This window comes from Pongo pygmaeus, chromosome 13 (assembly GCF_028885625.2).
Source record: "Pongo pygmaeus isolate AG05252 chromosome 13, NHGRI_mPonPyg2-v2.0_pri, whole genome shotgun sequence".
NCBI lineage: Eukaryota > Metazoa > Chordata > Mammalia > Primates > Hominidae > Pongo > Pongo pygmaeus.
The window spans coordinates 82,938,684-82,947,954 of NC_072386.2; the positions used below are offsets into that span (position 1 = coordinate 82,938,684).

The following is a 9,271-nucleotide window of genomic DNA, read 5'->3' on the forward strand; positions in this document are numbered from 1 at the left end:
GAGGAGGTCACACTTCCAAACTCACTCTACAAGGCCAGCATTGTCTGATAGCAAAGCCAAAGACACTGCAAGAAAAGAATACTAGCGAACAATATCCCTTATAAATATTGATTCAAAATTTCTCAACAAAATACCAGCAAACCAAATTCAACAGTGCATTAAAAGATTATCCACCAGGACTAAGTGCGATATATTCCTGAAAAGCAAAGATGGCTCAACATCAATGGTATTGATAGTTCAACACCATTCAACAAAGATGGTTTCAATGCACCGAAAATCAATCAGTGCAATACACCACATTGATAGAATAAAGGAAAAATATCAATTATTGCAGAAAACACATTTGACAAAATTCATAAAACACTTCCCTTAATCAATACCTCTAAACTCTATCACATCATAAACTATGCATATACTTTCACCCCCAAAGCATCCTAAAACAATTCCTATTTAAAAATACATTTATATCCATGCTACTCACAAATATACATCCCAAGTATATGCAAGAACCCTAGAAATATACAATTAAAATTTCCGAAACCCACATATACATGAAATTATCCTACTCTTCTGAGCAGTCTAGGAAAAAAATAATAAAAAATAAATAAATAAGAAGGAAATAGCCCACGTGTACCCCGCTGAGGGGGAGGGGTGGGCCGGAGCTGTGGGTGGAGGGTTTGCAGTTCCACTGCAGCAAGGGCTCCTGTGTCCCTATGCGGAAATGACACATGGAGTCCTGTCATATCACACGAGAGCGCAGCACACAGACACTCACAAAGAGAGGGGAAATCTACGGCACCTGACTGTCTGCTGCCCCCCGTGCCTCCCCCAGCCACCCTGGCCAAGCCCTTTGTGAGCTGCCCCCACTCCCTGGCCCTGCACCCTCCCTGCCACATGGCGCCCAAACTTGGCTCGGGCCTGCCCAGCAAAGTACAGAACTCAAGTCCCAGTGGAACAGAAGATGAACTCAACTGAATTCAGTGAAGATGTAGAACTTCTAAGAAGTGAAAGTGGAGACAGAGGCCAAAGGTGCTGCTCTAGACTGCTCCATTAATTCCAGAACTTCTGAGAAGCACCCTCTGGACAGCGTCTTCACTGCCCTCCAGGACTCAGCTGGTCAGCAATGGCCAGCCAGACTCTGTCCCCAGTGTGGAGAGGAGGCAGCTGATTCCAGAGGCGCTCCTGGCAGGCATGTGGAACACAAGAACAGCTCACCCTGCCAAGGCAATGGAGAGCAGGCCGGCAGGGCAGGAGCTCAGGCTCTGTGTGGCCAGGCAAGGAGAAGCCCTGCAACCATGCCACCACCCCTTACTACAAGAAGCCTCTGTATGGCATCTTGCACAAGGTCATGGAGAAGAAGAACCCTCCCTCAGGGGACCTGCTAAACACATATGAGCTCTTCCAGAAGGTAAATGCCAGCAACAGCCCCTCACCATTTAGGCTCATGAATGAGTCACAGAAGTGGGACTGTGGCAGCACTGGAGCAGCCACCAACAGTGACCCTAACATCTACTTCCTGATCCAGATGTTCTACATGCTTAACACCCTCACGTCCAACAGGTCCCAGCTGCACAGCAAAGTGGACCTGCTCTCCCTGAAGGTGAACCCCACTGAGATGGTGGCCAAATTCCAGCCGCCGCCACCACCCCATAGCAGTTCACGGGCCACAGAGCTCAAGCAGATGGTGGACCAGAGCCTGTCGGGTGGGGTCCTGGCCTGCTGCCCGCTGGTGCAGCTCTTCTCCAAGCTCTTCAGCCGCAGTCGACTTCTCCCGAGGCTGCAGTGCCTGTGGCTTTGAGGCCAAGCGTAAGCTGGAGTCACTGCACCTGCAGCTCATCCACAACTACGTGGAGGTCTACTACCCCTCAGTGAAGGACACGGCTGTGTGACAGGCCGAGTGCTTGCCCCAGCTCAATAACTTCTTCAGCCGCTTCTGGGCCCAGTGGGAGATGGAGAACAGCCAGCCCGGTGGCCAGGCTGCCAGCTCTTTGAGGCCGAGCAGTGGACCCTGGCCATTTCCTGGACCACAAAGACTAGGAGGAGGGCCTGTCTCTGGACCAGAGCAGCACCATCACCTCAGACCATGTGGTGGACGTGCAGGACCTCACCGAGTTACTGGATGAAGCTTCTTTGCCCGGCGAGTTTGCTGTCTTCCTCCTCCACTGGCTCTTCCCTGAGCTCTTCGACCACTGCAAGCTAGGTGAGCAGTACAGCTGCTACGGGGACGGCGGCAAGCAGGAGCTGGAGCCGCTGAGGCTGCAGATCATCCACAACTACATGGAGGTCTACTTCTCCCACATGCAGGAGGAGACCTGTCTGCAGCAGTGCACCCAGAGCATCAACGACAAGCTCCAGGGCCTGGGGCTGGATGCGGTCAACAAAGGTGAGCCCCCCACGCGACGACTGCTGCAACTCCTCCAGCCTCTGCCCGATGACATCTCAGTAATCAGGGTGGAGGATAGCTTCAAGGGCGAGCAGTGCCACTCCAAGATCTGGCTGGTACCCATTGACCTGGACAAATTGGAGATCCCCCAGCCCAACTTGGAGGTACCTGGCGCCAACTGCCTGCTCAGCAAGGAGCGTCTACGCAGTATCTAGGAGAGCAGCCTGTCCATCGGCAACTTCACCTCACACCTGCTGGTGCTCCTGTTCCCCAAGCTCTTCACCCACGAGAACCTGCACAAGCAGTACAGCTGCAGTGGCTCCCTGGGCAAGAAGCAGCTGGACTTGTCCTGCATCAAGTTCACTCACCACTAGGTGCACATGCTCTACCTCCGTGCCAAAAATGACCGCTTCTGGACCCTGGAGATCATGGGCAAACTGGACAAGCACTGCCCGTGCCAGGACATGAGCAGAGGCGCTCCTACCAGCAGCAGTGCAAGGTCCACATGCTGACCCCCAGTGCACAGACATGAGGAGCTATGCAATCAACCCCGAAATGTTCGGGGAGGAGTTTGAGGGTCCCCCGCTGTCCCCGAGAGGAGCAGCAAGGACTTCTGCCAGATCCCCTTGGACGAGGTGGTGGTCCCTCGCCCAGCTTCCCAGTGCCCTCTCCCTACCTGCTGTCTGACAAGGAGGTACGCAAGATCGTGCATCAGAGCCTCTCCGTGGGCAACTTGGCTGCAGGGCTCCTCCACCACTGAGAACCTCTGGCTGCAGTACAACCATTCCTGGGCTTGCAACAAGAAGCAGCTGGATCCTACACAGCTGTGGCTCATCCGCCACGACGTAGAAGCCATCTACCCTGTGGAGAAGGTGGAGGAAGTGTGGCACTGCGAATGTATCCCCAGCATTGATGAGTGGTGCCACTGCCCTAACAGGAAAAAATGCAACATCCTCAAGAAACCCAAGAAAGTGGAGAAGTGAAGGCCGTGGCCTGCCCAGAGACTTGGGGTCACCAGAGACTGAGCGTTGCTCAGGAGCATGCCTATGGCATCCACAGACAGGCACCTTATATCCGTGGGGTGTGGCTTACTATACTTGCACACATAAACACCCAATCAACCAGAAGAAAGAAGCCTTGAGTTTGGTCTCTTGTCCTTATGACTTCTGTCCTGTGTCCCCTGGTGCAGCCTGAGTGTGGGGAGTGCAAGCTGTGAGAGCAGGGACTAGTAGGTAGGGGTCCTCTCTCCCTGGTCGTGTCCTCCCCAGCCCCTCACAACTTCAAATGCAAACTCAGCAGCTCTCTTGCTCCTCTTCCCATATTTTACAGCTTCCATTTTTAGCCTTCTTTTTTTAGTTAAAAAGAAACCCTTAAAAAAATCATTGGGCTCTTTGGGGGCCGTTTTACTTAGAAAAAAATCTTTTTAAAAGCGCCATCTTCAGGCCGGGCATGGTGGCTCATGCCTGTAATCCCAGCACTTTGGGAGGCCAAGGCAGGTGGATTACCTGAGGTCAGGAGTTCAGGACCAGCCTGGCCAGCTTGGTGAAACCCCATCTCTACTAAAAAAAAAGGAAAAATTAGCCGGGCATGGTGGCGGGTGCCTGTAATCCCAGCTACTCAGGGGGCTGACAGGAGAATCACTTGAACTCGGAAGGCAGAGGTTGCAGTGAGCTGACATAGTGCCATTGCATTCCAGCCAGGGCGACAAGAGCAAAACTCCATCTCAAAATAAATAATAAATAAATTTTAAAAAGTGCCATGTTTGTGTACAATGGCTAATCATAGCTTCAGGTGGCATGGATACTGATTTTACCGACCTTGTCTTTTACATCTGATTCTAGAAGAGTCAAGAGGCCTCTTGGATGACAGTAGAGGGGATGGAATAGTGTGACGTCCTTTGCGACGATGTGCAAGTTTTCCCTTCTGCTCCGGTGCCTCGGAAGGCTTCCATTCAGCTTGGCCTGTCCGTCAGGCATGTGGGCAAAATGTTGTGCTCACTCTGTAGAGGAGAACACTTGATGATGATGATATGAATGTAGAAAGCCATGGAAACATGTCCACAGTGTCTTCATTTGAGCTGTATCCTTCCACTGTCCCCATTACCTCTGCACACATGGTTGCTTTTTGGAGATTCTGGGTTCTGGGAGCTGTGGGGTGACTTCCCCAAACCTCAGTGTTAGCTCCTCCAGGCAGCACCACATCCTTGTTCCCTAGGGTGGGCCCATGTCTGGGCCCCTCTTGGGGATACCAGGCAGTGGAAGGACACAGGTCATCTCAGATGGGGCACCCATGTCCCTTCCCACGGTCCACTCACGACTTTCCCCTTGGACCCCCTAGAAAGTCCTGCTGTCCTCCACCTGGCCACGCCTTGGCTTTGGGAGACACATGTCTTCTCTCCCCACTGACTGGGAATATCAGACTCCTGCAGGCCAGCTGCATGCTCTCCAGGAGCACCAACCAGGAAATTCCCCGACAGGTAAAATCTTTAAAAATGACACTTTTACATACCTAACTTTGGGGGCCAAATGCCTAAGAGGGAAAGGAAACAGTCTAACCAGAGTCCAGGAAAATTAATTGAATCACATGGGATAGACATAAAACCCCTGTGGGAATATTATAGGTTGAATAACCTAATGGCTTAGTATTTTGCTACTTTAAAATGCAGAGATAACAGAAACAATCTGAATATTTTTCACACAGCTGGTAAGGACTTCAGTTCCAGTGGCCATATGACATAATTTTGCCTGTACCCAGGGGCATTTTTAAAAATATAACATCAGATTTTAAGCAATGTAAAGTTGCTAACGTAACTAGTAAATTTGCTCTTGTGTCATTTACAGATTATTCCTGTTGAAACTGCAAACCTGAATTGCTGAAATCTAGAAAGACACAGGGACTTACTCTGTCACACACAGCTACTCATACACATACACATTGCTTACTAAAAGCTGAAGTGAGCCTACATGAAAAACAAGTTCAACTTCTTTGTGCCTGCAAAGAAGGGACTGGAGCAGCCAGGAGACTCTCCCTTATCGCTTGGGCCCTTCTCTATGCCTTAGTCTCTCCAGCAGATACACACAGCACGCACACACACATGCCCTACCCAAAGACAGCTGTGGCCCTCTCCCCACCTGCCCGGCTGGTTGTTGGGGGTGACGGGTCCCATGAAATTGGCTCTGGTTTCTGGGATGTAAACAAGAACACTCCAAGCCATGAATTGCCTTGCTTTCTAGAGGGTGAAATGTTGACCCTGCAACTTTAGAAGCACAATCATTTATTAATAACTTTTTTGAAATTGCCATCTACCTGTGTCAGAGGAATCAACAAGTTCTAGGAATTAAATATGTCTGTTTGTAACCTAGAGCATGCTCGATTTTTGGAAACCATATTTCAGTGATGATTTTCTTAATACCTTTCACGTGTAGGGCTTCTTCCCCCAAAATCTTACAGTACCTTTCGTGAAGCGAAATGGACACATCCTGGGAACTATTCCCATCCCTCTGGACTGTCATCAGGAAATGCCTGCAGGTCCTGTGCCCTGTCCATATCATGTCCTCACTTCTCCATCCATACAGGTGGCTCCAGTGGGTGTTTTTTTACTTTAAACTTTTTACATGAAGCAATAGAAGTACAAAATACTGATTTCTTCAAAATTTAGTATGTTCCATGAAATCTGTTGGCAATCCCTTTCCTTCCCCCCATCTAAATTATTTGGTTTTTACTTGTTTGTTTTTTGGATTTTTTTTGTCTTGTATCCCAAGGACTAAAAAATTAGCACAGACACGTTTTGATGTTGAGTGAACTAGTAAGTCACAGTAGGTGGTAGGGTTCATTGGTTTCTCTGTTAGTAAGTTTTTAAAGAATGAAGATAGTCATGAATGTACTGAGTGTTCAAACCCTGCTTCAGTTCACCTTGGCTGTGTCTACATGACGACGAATGTCTGACAGGGAATAAAGTCGTGTCTGGTGTCATTTGCACTAGTGCGCCTCTCCCCCTTCAGGGTTGGCCCCAAACCTTCCTTTTCTTTTATGTTTGTTGTTGGGGAAGGAGGACCACATCAGCAGCAATCAGCAACCAACCAGTGGGATCTACTTAGTGGTGAGTGGACTGGCTGTTTAATTGGTAAGAGTCGCTGGCCTGACCACACTACAGCATGGCCACGTGGGTTCCTGCAGAGATGGCCTCAGTTTCCAACATTCACCCCAAATGTTTGCTTCTTGCCCAATTGAGAGGGGATCTTGAGACTCCCAAGTGGAGGTCATGAGCTTGCACCCTGCCTGACTGTGTAGACAGGCTGTATGGATATATGAAGTGGGGGTGGGGGCCAAGGGGCTATTACTGCTGTTTGGAAATATTTGCCTCTTGTAGATCCAGCTTTAATGGTTTTGTGACATCCTAGTACTAGCAAACCCTGCACAAACTGGGTATCAGAGTTAATACTGTGAGGAGACAAAGTAGTGAGAATAGTTTTGCTAAAGATAATGAAATACCACATCATGTCTGCATTTTACCATTGACTTGAGTGCATCCTTAGAAAAACTTAATGTAATGAAAAGCCCAGGACATTTTTGGAAATCGTATGCTCTCTAGCAACTTTGTGTGAAATTTTATACAAACACTGTTTTTTGAATTACATCAAATGTTATAAAAATAGAAAAAAAAAAGGAAATTATCCTATACTCCCCTGGTAGAAGCACAGACCACACACTCACAGCTCTAGAATGGACACACAGCCACCACGTTTCCTGAAAATATTAACACTCTTCAGATTACACAAACTCAAACATGCAGATGCCTGAATAACACACCCGCAATATACTCATAGATCCAAATACACACATGGCTGTATACTCCCACATACAAACATACACAAGCCTCCATCTTGAAAACTATAAATATTCTGTCCATATCCTCAGGTTACATACATACAGCTGTAACACCCAAATACACCCAGCCATCTCTCTGCCTTCAAATTCTTCACACACCTAAATTCTCATCTAGACACTGTGAGCATAAATAAAACTCCTCTACTCTGAATACGCACAAATCCAACACACAAAGCATTAAAACATAGAATGTTTCCTGCCTTTTCAAATATATGCACACATATTCACAATATCTCACAGTACCATCAAAATACACAGAACCACCCTCAGCATGCAAATACAAACGCACACACACCATTCAAATATGAACACATAACTATCCAGTACCCTCAGAATAAACCCAAAACCCACTATGCATCTGTAATATACTAAAAACTCACCCATATTCCCCTAAAAACACATTTCCAACACCACCGACTACTTAACCTACCTACGTAAATATATATCTTAAATATAAAACACATATACATGACACAGAATACAAATACCCAAAACAGACACAAATCCCCAAAATGTGTTAGTATAAAAACATACCACACCTGCCAATGCCTCCCTTGCCACACAGCAGCCTTCACACACCTAAACACACTCCTCATCAACTCCCCATACTCCTTAGTGAAATGTAAACACAGCAATGGAACATGTTCTGAATGTATACACAATGGGGCAGATGTATCACCATGAAGAGTATTCATGGTCCTTCTCTGTGGTGTCTCTGTCTGAGATATTATACCTCTCTAGTCTGTTTAACTCGAGTATGGCCACATGACTTGTTATGGCAAATGAAATGTGAGCAGAAATGCCACATATGACTGAGCAGAAAAAGTCCTTCTAGTCCTGTCCCAAATGAGGCTGCTCCGTCCATCTGGATCCAAGGCAGAGGACCAGTAACTGATCAAAGCCAACCAATGGAGGACATGTAACATACGTGAGAAACCTATGTTGTTGGAAGTCACTGAGATGCAGAATTATTTTTTACATCAGATAATCTGGAATATTCTAAGGGATACATACCCCACCCACCAAAACATAGAGAAATACCACACTGCACACACACACACACATCCTCTCAAAACTCCCCAAATATGCATCCTCAATTATATACAGTTAGAAATACACATCTACAACCTTCCATGATCCAAATAAATGCACAGACACACCAACTCCCAATCTCCAAATGCATATATTAGACATGCCAGCCTTCTCAGGCCAGCTGCATAAAACCTGCACAAGCTATGAATTCACACATGCCTCATTCTACCAGAATTCAACACATACTTCACATAACCTTACCCTCCTTCAAATACATATACACGCTCCCTATACATACTCTGAATATCCACATAAACTACCCACAGTCTAGAACACATATAATCCAAAAGAATCCTCACATTATACACAAAACTCCAACTCTACCACAAACATATGTGGTGACTTTCCTCCCTAATACATACACAGCCCCCTCACACTCCCTAAATTCATACATACAAACTCCAACTTTGTAGCACAAAGACACACTACCCTAAATATACAGACCTCCATCTCCTACAATCCTGAACACACAGACACATACATTTGTTTTCCACCCTCAGACTACAAATGAAGAAATGGATTCAAGCTGAACAGGAGCAGGCTGTGGTGGATGCAGACATCAGCCACCTAGATCCCTCCTTGATGAACGACTTGTCTCACCATTTGCTGGGAATACTGTTGGAAGATAGACTTGGTTCTCAGGCCCTCCCAGGGTTGCCTCAGCTATGGAGAGGACCTGTGCTGAGTTCTCTCCTCTTTCTGGCAAATCTTCATATCCAGTGGCTAACCGAAGCAGGTATAAAGTGGCTAAGGACAGTTTTATTGAGACACTTTAGTACCACAGCAGCATATGAGGTCAAGTGAGACTGTTTGGGGGCCTGAGTCATAGTTTAACTTCTCTTTCAGTGCAACTATGCTCCCTTTTTTCACTTCTTTTAAAAAACAAAACATTATAAACTCTCAGGGACT

The 9,271-nt window shown here is 47.1% G+C and overlaps 1 pseudogene; it reads left to right on the forward strand.

The window, feature by feature from the left end:
- Positions 1-961: 961 nt before the first annotated feature.
- LOC129043638 (BEN domain-containing protein 3-like) lies at positions 962-3,366 on the forward strand (annotated as a pseudogene).
- The last annotated feature ends 5,905 nt before the right edge of the window (positions 3,367-9,271 follow it).